Below are 12,946 nucleotides of genomic sequence, written 5' to 3' on the forward strand. Positions count from 1 at the left end.
TTTTGAAAATCTTTACTCACATAGGGTGGAAAACAAAGAGGAAATGGCTGATTTCTAGAAACATATGAACTACCAAATATCAATCAAGAAGATATAACAATTTTTAAAAATCCAATATCGTCTATGGAAATGGAAAATGTAATTAGCAACTGAACAACAAAAAAGCCTATGCCCTGATGGATTCATGGCTGAGTTCTACAAGATATTTAGAGAAGATTTAAGGCCAATACTTTCAAACTCTATAATGAAATTGAAAGGGAAGCAATCCTCCCTATCTCATTCTGGGAGGCAAGTATTACTCTGATACCAAAACCAGAGAAAGACCCAACCAAAGAGGAGAACTATAAGCCCATCTCACTAATGAACATTGATGCAAAGATTCTCAAGAAAATATTGGCAAATAGAATGCATCAAATCATCAAGAAGATTATACATCATGACCAAGTGGTGTTTATCCTAGGAGTGAAGGGATGGTTTAACATAGGCAAATCAATAAATATCAACAGAGTAAAAACAAATATCACACAATCATCTCAATAGATGCAGAAAAAGCTTTTGATAAAGTCCAACACTTGCTCATGATAGAAACAAGCCTACACAAACTCAGAATAGATGGTATCTACCTCAATCTTATAAAAACCATCTATGACAAACCAACAGGCAACATTATACAAAAGGCACAAACACTGAAAGCTTTCACTCTAAAATCAAGAACAAGACAAGGATGTCCACTATCACCAGTCCTATTCAATATAGTTCTGGAAATATGAGCCAGAGCAATTAGACAATAGAGAAAAATAAAAAGAATAAAGATAGGAAAGGAAGAAATTAAATTATCACCATTTGCAGATGACATGATATTCTACATAGAAGACTCCAAAAACTCCACTAAAAGACTCCTAGAGGAAATAAACAAATTCAGCAGTGTAGCTGGATACAAAGTCAACACTCAAAAATCAATAGCTTTCCTGTACACACACAAAAAAATTCATGGAGAGAACTTATGTAAATATCATCTTACAAAATAGCATCTAAAAAATGAAATACCTATAATCAACCTAACAAATAATGTAAAAGACCTATATACTGAAATTTATAATATTCAAAAAAGGAGATTGAAGAGTGTATTAGAAAATAGAACGAAATTCTTTGCTCTTGTTAGGAAGAGCCAACATTGTGAAAATGGTCATACTCCCAAAACTGTTATACAGATTTAACCCAATTCCAATCAAAATATCATTAACCTACCTTAGGGATCCAGAGAAAACATTCCTAAAAATCATTTGGACAGGATAAACCTAGAATAGTAAAGGCAATTCTAAGCAACAAAGGCAATGTAAGAGGCATCTCAATTCCTGACTTGAAATTATACTACAAAGCTAGAGTGATAAAGATCATCATGGTACTGGCAAAGAAACAAACCTGAGGATTAATGGAACATATTAGAAGATGCAAGCACAACTACAAAGACACTCAGCCACCTTTTATTTGACAAAGGGGCTAAGCATTTTCACTGGGGAAAGGATAGCTTCTTTAATAAATGGTGTTGGAAGTATTGGCTTTCCACAAGCCCAAGACTGAAACTAGACCCAAGTCTATCATCATGCACTAACCTAAAGTCAAAATGGGTCAAAGAGCTAAATATTAAAACAGAAACACTAACTCTACTGAAAAAAGTAGGTAGAAATCTTTGAGACATAGGAGTAGGCAAAGAATTCATGAACACAACGGAAATCACATAGGATGTACTTCAAAGAATCAACAACTGGGATCTCATCTTATTAAAAAGTTTTTGCACTTCAAAAGAAATGACCAACAAAGTGAAAAGAAAACCCACAGAATGGGAAAGAATTTTAGCCTGTAGTTCCTTAGACAAAGGACTTATATCTAGAACAACGTATTAAAAAACACGAAGCCCACCAAATTCAAAGACACTTTCCAAAAATGGGCATCTGAGATGAACAGACATTTCTAGATGAAAATATACAAATGGCAAATAAAAACATACAGAAATGTTCACCATCACTTGTCATTTGAGAAATACAAGTTAAAACAGCATTGAGATTTCATCTCACTCTGGAAAGAGTGGCTACCATCAAGCAACCTATAACAAATGTTGGTGAAGCTGTGAGAAAAATGAACACTTCTCCACTATTGGTAGGAGTGTAAATTGGTTCAGCCACTGTGGAAATCACTATAGAGATTCCTCAAAAAACTAAAATTAGAAGTCAAATTTAATCCAGCTGTCCCTCTCCTGGGTATTTTCCCAGAGAAATTGAAAATGTCATGTCACAGTGATATATGTGCACTCAGGTATATAGCAACACAATTTGTACAATCTAAATCAGAGAAACAATCAAAATACCCATCGACTGCAGAATGGATGAAAAAGATGAGGTATTTTTATACAATGGAATATTACTCAGCAATAAGAAATTATTATCTTGAGGCTTTTCTAGGTAAATGTAGGCAACTTGAGACTATCCTCATGAGGGAAATAAATCAGACTCACATTTGTAAATATCATATTGTGTAGTATAGTATAAAAACAATAATAATAAACTGAAAGAGTATTAAGATCCAAAATGTATCATAGCTATTGTAATAATGAAAAGGAAAGAAAGTGATCTAAAGGATATAACTGTTGTTTAAGTGTACAGGATAGATAACCATACTACCATGTTTTTGTTAGTTCATCAAACAGAATGATTTGTATTCTCACTGTTTGATTGTCCATTTTTATGCTTTGATTTTGTAACTTGACAAACTACTTCTAACATAACAATATATAATTTGTCAACTCATGATTTCTTATTTTGTTTCTTGGAATTCTGTATTATTTCTATTCTCTTCTCTGTTTTGCTTTTTTTTTTCTTTAAATACTTTTATTAAAAGCCAGTGGTTGCTAAGTTATGTGTTCCAGCATTGTGCCTTAGAACACTGACACAAAGAATAGAAGTGAACAAGTAGGGCTTCTTTTTTTAAAGGGCTCTGAGAAAACCCCAGAACAGAATTCTAGTTCTATCTTTCACATCCAGAGGCCAAGACCGACCCCAAGCATGGCACAAATGTACCTCTAAACTTTTTTTGAGTACACATTTCTGAAATCTGACTTGGATTTACCACACAATTGTAGACAACAGATGAATTTTACTACTTTTATTTTTCTCTGTTTGTCTGACTGGTTTTCCCTTTTCTGTCCAGTTGAATTTGTTTCACTGTTTTGTTTTCTCTTGTTTAGTTTTTTAAATATTTTGCCATTTTCCATCTTTTTTCCATCCTGTTTTCTTTTCTTTTTATGACTTAGATCTCTGAATTTTTTTTTCATTTTCTTCTACTCATCCACTTCCTCTCTTACATCAATTATCTGGCTTTGTTATATGGTACTTTCATGTGAGTACATACTGTCTCTTCTTCTCCTGGTTCACATCAATCCTTCTTGGCTTTCTCTTGCATTCTTTCCCTCTTGAGTCCTACAGTTTTCCAAAACCTGGGTAATCATCCTAGCCTTCTAGCATTGCTCCCCTATATTTGATCACATTCATCTCTATCCTGCCCACATACCCCTTTAAATCCTCCACACAATAGGGCAAAATCACTCTACTAAGTGGAAAATCATTCCATACCAATTCTTTGTATAAGCTGGATTTTATTATATACCTAGAATTTGCTCCTATGGTTAAAGGTATCAGGCTAATTGTTACCACAGTGTGGCTGTAGCTAGACTATGTTTAAGACTACTGTTATTGCTAACTGTGTTACATTAGGCAGGATGTCATACCTGTTCTATTTTTCCCCACTATATACCATTACCATTGTCCAGTAACAGGGAACTGAGTCCTCAGTCAAATACATAACAGCTTCTCATTCTTCATATATTGGGAAGGTAGGTTCTTGGGATAGAAATAAAGACCAAGAACCACCTACACCTGGAAGACATCCTGAGGAAAAGACCTTTCCTAAGGAAGCCTCAATATCAGGAATAAATTAATTTCCCTTCTAAAAAAATATACATGCATCAACACAGAAAACAAAAGAAAACAAAATAAAAAATGACAAGACAAAGAAGCAAAATGCAATCTCACTTACCCATCCCACACAGAACAAGTCCAGAGCACAGTGAGATACAGAGATTTGGAACAAAACCACAGGAACTTTCTGAAATGATAGCAACAAAAGTCAAAAACCAAATGAGACACAGAGTAGAAAAAAATAACCTCTAAAGTGAAGAAAGAAATGATGATTAAAATGCAGTACATTTAAGCTGACACATATTTTTTAAAAAGTGCTCAGGGAGATCCACCTCCCCGTTCCAGCTGTGCTCTGAGAACTGTGGAGTTCCAAGCAAGCAGGTGGGCACACACTGTCCCTGGAGCCCAGTCTGTTTGAGACCCTCTCACCATCTGGGTGCAGTGGAGCAGCTGGGTGGGTCTGAGGCACCTGCATCTGCCTCACCATGTGTCTGGAGGACTGTGGATTTCTAAGCAAGCAGGCGAGCATCACCAGTTCCAGAGGCCCTGCTTCCTGGGGTAAGTGCCCCATACACTCTCCCCCAAGCCCAGCTTGTTCAGGACCCTCAAGCCTTCCAGGTGCAGTGAAACACCTAGGCAGGTTGGGGGCACCTACATACATCTACCCATTCCCACTGAGCTTGGGGAACTGTGGAGTTCCAAGCAAGCAGGTGGGCACCCACTGTCCTCAGAGCCCAGCTCATTTGGAACTGCGGAGTTCTAAGCAAGCAGGCGAGCGCCACAGGTACCAGAGGACCTGCAGCCTGGGGGAACTGGGTGCCAGAGTCCCAGGAGCTTTGAACATAAAAGTGGATTTCCAACAGACCCTGAGGAAACCTTCAAATAACACTTGAAGCACAGAAATATAGGAAAATGACAAAAAGAAAGACCAAATTACAACCTCAAAACTCCAGCCACTCCCAAGAAACCCTAGGAGCGATGTAAATAGAAGAAAATATATGCCATACACCTCAAATACCAGACACAATAGCTACTGAAATAAACAAGAAATTCATGGACGATTTAAAGGAATTCAAACTTGAAATAATCTCTCAGGTAAAAGAAGAAATGATAAAAGAAATGAAAGAGATTCTGAGTATATCTAAAGAAAACACAGTTTAAAAATTGGAGGAACTAAACAAAAAGATAGAACCCCTAGATGAGCAATATAAGAAACAAACAGAATACATAAAGCAGATGCACAGAGATATACAGGAAATAAAAAACTCCACTGAAAGCTGTAAAAACCAGCTAATGAAAGTGAAAATAGAATTTCAGACCTTGAAGACAGGATTGCAGCTAGTGAAGAGGAAAGCAAAGATCTTTTAAAAATAACAAAGAATCAGGAAATAACAATTCAACAACTGCAAGATGATGCAAAAAAAAACAACATAAGATTGATAGGGATTAATGAAAAAAAATGGAACAACATAAAGGATGTCAAGAGGATATTTAGAGAAGTAATAGCTGAAATTTTATCAAGCATGAGATCAGAAACTGATGTCAGGTTCAGTGAAGCATGTAGAACTCCAAATAGTCATAACAAAAATAAAACTACACCTAGACATATGATACTCACTATCCCACAAATCCAACAACAAGAAAGGATTATTAAAAGCTGTCAGAGAAAAATGATGGATCACATATAAATGAAAACCTATCAGAATCACAGCAGACTTCTCAGCACAAACAATAAAGTCAAGAAGAGCATGCAGTGAAGTATTTCAGATTCTAAAGGAAAATGATTTCCAACCTAGACTGATGTAACCTGCAAAACTATCATTCAAAATCAATGGTGAAATAAGATACTTCCATGACAAAGAACAGCTGAAGAACTTCATGATCACCAAGCCAACCCTGCAAAAAAATATTGAAAGACAGTTTAGATACACAAGGAAAAAAAGCACTAAGCAAAGCAGATAATTAAACAGAACAGAAAGATAAAAATGCAACAGCAGAAAGATATAACAACAATAAACCAACACATAACACTTATAACCATTAGTGTAAATGGTCTCAATACACCAATTAAAAGAAACAGACTGGCAGAATGCATCAAGAAACAAAAACCAACCATATGAAGTTTACACGAAACCCATTTGACCCAGAAGGATACACACAGACTGAAAGTAAAAGGTTGGAATACATTACTTCACACAACAGGAATGAAAAAAAAAAGCAGGAGGAGCCATTCTCTTTGCACACAATGTAAACTTTAAACCAACAATGATCAGAAAAGACAAAAAAGGTCAATACATACTGGTTAGGGGAAAACTGCAAGAAGAAGAAATAACTATCTTAAATATATATGCACCAAATTCCAGAGCACCCAGGTATATAAAACAAGTATTAACAGAAATGAAAAATCACATCATCAGTAAAACAATTGTAACAGGAGACCTTAACACACCATTGACACCAAGGGACAGATCAACCAGACAGAAAAGCAGCAAAGAAATAACAGAACTAAATCACTCCTGTGAACAAATGGATTTGATAGACATATACAGAATGTTTCACCCAACAACATCAGAATAGACATTCTTCTCAGCAGTACATGGGTCATTCTCTAAAATAGATATATATTATCTCACAGAACATATTTAAATAAATGCAAGAGTTTAAATCATCCCTTGCATGTTATCAGATCACAGTGCTTTGAAATTAGAAATTAATAATAAAAAATACTGCAAAAATCATACAAACACATGGAAACTGAATAACACACTCTTGAGTAATCAGTGGGTCACAGAGGAAATTAAAGCAGAAATTAAACAATACCTACAAGAAAATGAAAATACAGATACAACTTACTGGAATCTGGGGGATGCAATGAAAGCCGTCCTCAGAGGAAAATTTATTACACTGAGTCCCCACATCAGGAAAACAGAATGAATACAAATAAATAACCTGATGCTACACCTCAAACAGCTAGAAAAAGAAGAGAAGTCAAGAAAAAAGCCTAAAGAAGAGAGGAAATTATAAAACTCAGAGCAGAAATCAACGCAACCGAGACTAAGAAAACAATTCAAAAAATCAATGAATCAAAGAGTTGGTTCCTTGAAAGAATATATAAAATTGATAAGCCCTTAGCCAACCTTATTAAAAGACAGGGAAGAAAAGCTCAAATTCATGAAATAAGAAATGGAAAAGGTGAAATCACTACAGACTCTAGAAATACAGATTATCAACACCTATTTGGAAAACCTCTACTCTCAAAGGTTTGATAACACAGAGGAAATAGACAGATTCCTAGAAACATGTGAAGTACCAAAGCTAGATCAAGAGGCTGTAAAACTGCTGAATAACCCAATCTCTAGTAATGAAGTTGAAAACGTAATCAAGTCCTTACCTACAAAGAAGAGCCCAGGCACAGACGGATTCACTGCAGAATTCTACAAGAAGTACAAAGAAGACCTAATGCGGACACTCCTCAAACTATTCAATGAAATTGAAAGGGAAGCAATCCTTCCTAAGTCATTTCTGGAAGCAAATATTACTCTAATACCAAAACCTGAGAAAGACCCAACTAAAAAAGAGAACTACAGACCAATCTCCCTAATGAACACAGATGCAAAAATCCTCAATAAATTATTGGCAAATAGGATACAGCAAATCATCCAGAAGATTATACACCATCACCAAGTGGGATTCATCCCAGGCATGCGGATTGGTTCAACATACATAAATCAATAAATGTAATCCACCATATCAATAAAGCCAAAAGTAGGAATCACATGATCATTTCTATAGATGCAGAAAATGCCTTTGATAAAGTCCAACATTCATTCATGATAAGAACTTTACAGAAAATTGGAAAATTGGTCTTTACCTCAATATAATAAGGCCATCTATGACAACCCAACATCTAGTTTGCAATGTGTGATTGTGAAAGGAAAGATCTCTTAAAAATAACAAGGAACCAGGAGGAAACAATACAAAGGTTAGAAGATGACAAGAGGATCTATAACTTAAGAATAAAAAATTGAGTGAAGAATCAGTGGTATATAAAAATGAATTACAAATATTATTCACAGATATAATTAAGGAAAACTTCCCGAGCATAGGAAAAGGAAATGATATTCAGATATATGAGGCATACAACCCCAGCCAGCTATAAACAAAACAGGTCTACACCAAAATATATAATCATCAAGATCCCAGAAATTCAACACAAGAACAGAATATTAAAAGCTGTCAGAGAAAAGAAACAGATCATCTATAAAGGAAAGCCCATCAAAAGCACAACAGACTTCTCCACACAAACCATCAAATCAATAAGAGCTCGAAGTGAAGTAGTCCAAGACCTCAAAGAAAATAATCTCCAACCCAGACTTATGTACCCTGAAAAACTACCTCTCAAATTAATGGACAAACAAGATGCTTCCATGACAAAGTGGAACTGGGCGAGTTTGTGACCACCAATCCAACCCTACAAAAAATATTGAAGGACATTCTAGAGAGATAGAAAAAAGGCATCAAGGTTTCAGAAACAGTGGCCTCAATGAACAGGGCAGACAGTTGAGTGAAGGGAAAAAGTAGATAACAAACAGCAGAAAAATAGCATAGCAGAGATGAGACAGAGAAGGTTGGCTATAATCCTAAAATAGATGGCCTTGATACACTAACAAAAAACAACACAGGCAGAGTGGATCAGGAGATAGGGTTCATCGAGATGCTCTGTATGGGAAATATAATCCACCTGAAAGAGGGTTTATGGACTGAAAGTCAAAGATGAGAAAATAATGTTCTATATGATAGGGAACCAGAGAGAAATAGAGGTAACTTGCCCAGTAGCTGCACATAGGCTGGAAAGACATAACACTTTTGTGCAGTGGAAAAATACTCAACTATAAGGAAGAAAAACCTTGAGGCTTTTACAAGTAAAAGAATACAACTTAAGATCATGCTGAGGGGTAAAAAGATATAGAACCACTTAGGTAAATAGCTGGCTGCTTCCCTAATCTAAAAACTAAAGGAGTTAATGGATACAAAATGTACAATGCACCCTGTGAAAGTAAAATTGTCTAAAAAGGGAAGGCAGAGGACATTGTTAATATTGTATCATGATTTAAAACCCACATTGTTCTCATTGCTCTGTTTAGTTTGGTTATATTCCATTCTAGTCTTTCTACTTGTATTAGATTTGAGGGCACAGACAGCTATTCCAAAAATAGCAGGATATACTGCAGTAACCATCTTTAATTACCTATTAACTTACTCTGAAGCCCTGTAATACTTACACTGTCTTAGTATGACTGACCTTATTTGAATCTAGTTTGTTAGATTGCTGTCTTGTCCTGACTGATTTTATTCACATCTCTTATGTTTGATAGTATCAATTCTGAGAGTATATGCAACTACTCTGAAGATGATAAGATTCACTAGGATACCCATTCTGGTTTGACTATTACCTGCTTGGTTTTTATGTTCAATTTTACTATGCCTGATGATATAAACTATTCTATTGAAGATAACAAGAGACATCATGGTAACCATTATAGATCAACCTTGTATTGTGGTTTTAATCATGTACTATGTTCATCCTTTTGTTTTGAATGACCCCATTTTGTTTTCCTTCTCACTTGTTTTTATTGTTTTCAAAATAAAAAATAAAGTAAGATTGGGCACTTTTATACAATGGAGTACTACTCAGCTATAAAGAATGATCACACTGAAATATTTATAAATAAATGAATGCAACTTGAGACCATACTCATATGTGAAATAAATCAAACTCATGTGTGTAAATACTGTAATTGTCTCCCTAGTGTAAGAAATGGTAAGAGTACATAAGATACAAAATCATCAATAAATACAGTGAAAGAGTAAAAATATGCTCAGAGGAGAAAAAATAATATCACAGAGAAAAGGAGGAAAAAGAAACATGAATGAAAAGAAAAAATATCTGAATTTGTATAAGCACATAGTATAGCTAAGATGATTCTACTACAAATTCTATAAGTTCTTGGAACAAAACAATTAACATTCATAGGATTGGAACAGTTTGGCATGTTTGTGTCTGGTATTCTGAGGAACTCTTTTGAAGATCATGATGTGAAGTAACAATGTTAGTTATGTCCCCACCACTTGTTTTGCAGGCCTATATTTTCATTCTGTTGGGCTCTTTGTTATTGTTATTTACTTGTCTTTTTTGTTTTTAGTTTTTCTAGTAATTTGTTTTGTTTTGTTTTGTTTTGTTTTGTTTTGATTTGATTTGTTTTTCCCCTAATACAGAAAGGTTAGGTATACATGTAGAGGCTTGTACATGCATAGAACTTCTCCTAAACAGTTTATGAGAATTGAGTATATTATGCATGATAGAATGAACAGCTACTTTGAAGAAAAAGAAACATTAAGGTATCCATTGTGATTCCATATGGTCATGCTGTGAAATCCAGTAATGCTTTTATTCTCTGTTTAAAGTGGTTTTAGTCTGTTTTGTATTATTTAATTTCATCATACATGAAGGTGTAAACAGCTATTTTGAAGAGAACAAGAGACATTACAATAGCCATTAGTGATTTACTTATTCTCTGGTTTTGAAGGCCTGTAATGCCTTCATTACTCTGTTTTGAACAGTTTTATACTACTTTATTTTGTAGGAATTCACTGTGCGTGAAGATATAGAAAACTATTTAGAAGAAAACAAGAGACATTATGGTAGCCACTGTAGATCTCCTGCTGTCTTGCTTTGAAATCTATGTCACTTACATTGTTTTCTTCTAACCTGCTTTGTTCTGTTTTACTGTTTTCTTTTACCTTCTTCAAAATAAAATAAAATAATAATAAATTTTGAGGTATATGTACAATGGAATATTATTTGGCCATCAAGAGAATGAAATCGTGTTTTTTGCAGAAAAAAAGATGGAACTGAAGGTGATCGTGTTAAGTGAAAATATATCTTTCAGAAAGACAAATATTGTATGTTTTCCATAATGTGCAGAATCTAAAACATTACATGAAAGTAGAAGGAAGACTATTATTTGATCACAGAGAAGAAATAAAGAGGAAAAAATAAAAGTTGTAATGAAGGCACTATTGTGAATGGGAAAAGTTATTAAGTATGTCATTAAGTTATTATGATGCTGACATGAATTTATTGAGTAACAATGTATGCAGTACACTACATTACTTGAAAAAAATCAAGCTAAAAAATTCTATACAGGAAAATCATAATTTTTTATTTTCAAGAATGCATTAATGTAGAAATATGAAATCTTTGAGAATAGTATTCACTAACTGTTTAATCGCTCTGAGAATGAGAGGCTGAGCACATTTTCTCTTAAGAGTATTTTTGACTTGACTCTACTATGAAACATTGTAAGCAGAAGAAAATAAACTCTCTGTGCATGAGGTGATTGGTACATTACTTATCTTGATTGTAGCAATCATTCACAGTGTATAGCTATCCTAAAACGTGATGATGTGCAGCTTAAATATATTTGATTTTCTCAACTATATTCAATAAAAACATTTAAAATTATTATATCTTCCAAAAGAATTAAACGGATTGTCCTCATGGAAGGACTGTACATGTCCTTCACAATGCTATTGTCTTAAAATTGTATTTTCTGTAACTTTTCCGTCTATACTGGTCTTCTGTTGATTACTATGCATACTTCTACTTTCACTGTCCTTTTAACTTTTGCAATTCATCACACATAACACATGTTTGTATTTTGCTTTTATTCCCACTCTGAGTATCTTGGACTTTTACTAGGGCATTTTGAATACTAATCTTTTATATAGTTATTGACATAATTATTTTATGTCTACTCTTATTATATGTTCCTACTTTACTTATACCAACTGTTCTATAAAGCTTGATTGGCTTGCTTGTTTGTTCATTTGTTCATTTCTTTATTTTAAAGAGCATTTTTAGGCCTAGAGCAAACTTTTCAATTTTTAAACAGAAATTTTAGGTTTATAGCAAACTGGAGAGGTAAATACAGAGATTTCCCTCAAATCCCAGACTCCACCCATGTGCAGTCTACCTCATTACAAACATTTTACCCTGGTGCTGCATTTGTGACAACTGACAATAATACAGTACAGTAATTCTACTATTGGGAGAACATCCTGCAAACAGAAATGAAAGTACATTCACAGGCACACACACACACACACACACACACACACACACACACACACACACAGAGCTACACACTGAACTCTCAACATAAGGATCCTAGTTTCAATATTACTCAAAATTCTCAGAAATTAGAAATAGCTTGAATGCTAACAGATTAGGAAATCTGGTGTATTCACATAATATAGTATTATGAACGTGAGACAGGATTTTTAGGAGCCCTATGGAAAATGAGGCAAAAAACACTGAACAGTTGTTTATATCCCCTCACTTTCCCAAAAGAAAACCACTAAATATAAAAAAAACAACTTACCTTGATAGGCTGGCAATGATTTTCCAGGAAAACAAGTACTTTGTATAGCCTGCATGTGAATAAACATCTATCCAACCTTATCAGACACCAATGAGAAATACATATGGTAAATCCAAATTGAAAGGACACAATAAGCAAGCAAATCTATTTCACTTGCATATCCTCAGAAGACTGAGACAAGTATATAAATGATATTCCTGAGAGCATTGTATGCACTAGGGGGAAAGTGAGTAACCTGCCAGGAGGCAAAAGGGAAATCACTCAAGTAAATGTGTTCAAAAGCTACCTGTAACGGACCAAAGAAAAGTAGCCAGCTGAAATGATGATAGAAACTAATACAACCTGATAGTCATGTATGATTAAGAAAACAACTTAGACACTGTTGTGTGAAGCAGGACCACGTTTTTATTTTTCTGTCTCCTCTGCATTGAGGAGAAAGAGAAGCCCAGGCAAAGTGCACATGATTTCGCCTGGTCGGGACAGCCAGAAATTCTGGAGAGCTAGGAAGCTGACACACTGCTTACTTCCCCC

This window comes from Cavia porcellus, unplaced genomic scaffold (genome assembly GCF_034190915.1).
Source record: "Cavia porcellus strain 051 isolate PalLab524CR breed Dunkin Hartley unplaced genomic scaffold, mCavPor4.1 scaffold_26, whole genome shotgun sequence".
Classification (NCBI taxonomy): Eukaryota; Metazoa; Chordata; class Mammalia; order Rodentia; family Caviidae; genus Cavia; species Cavia porcellus.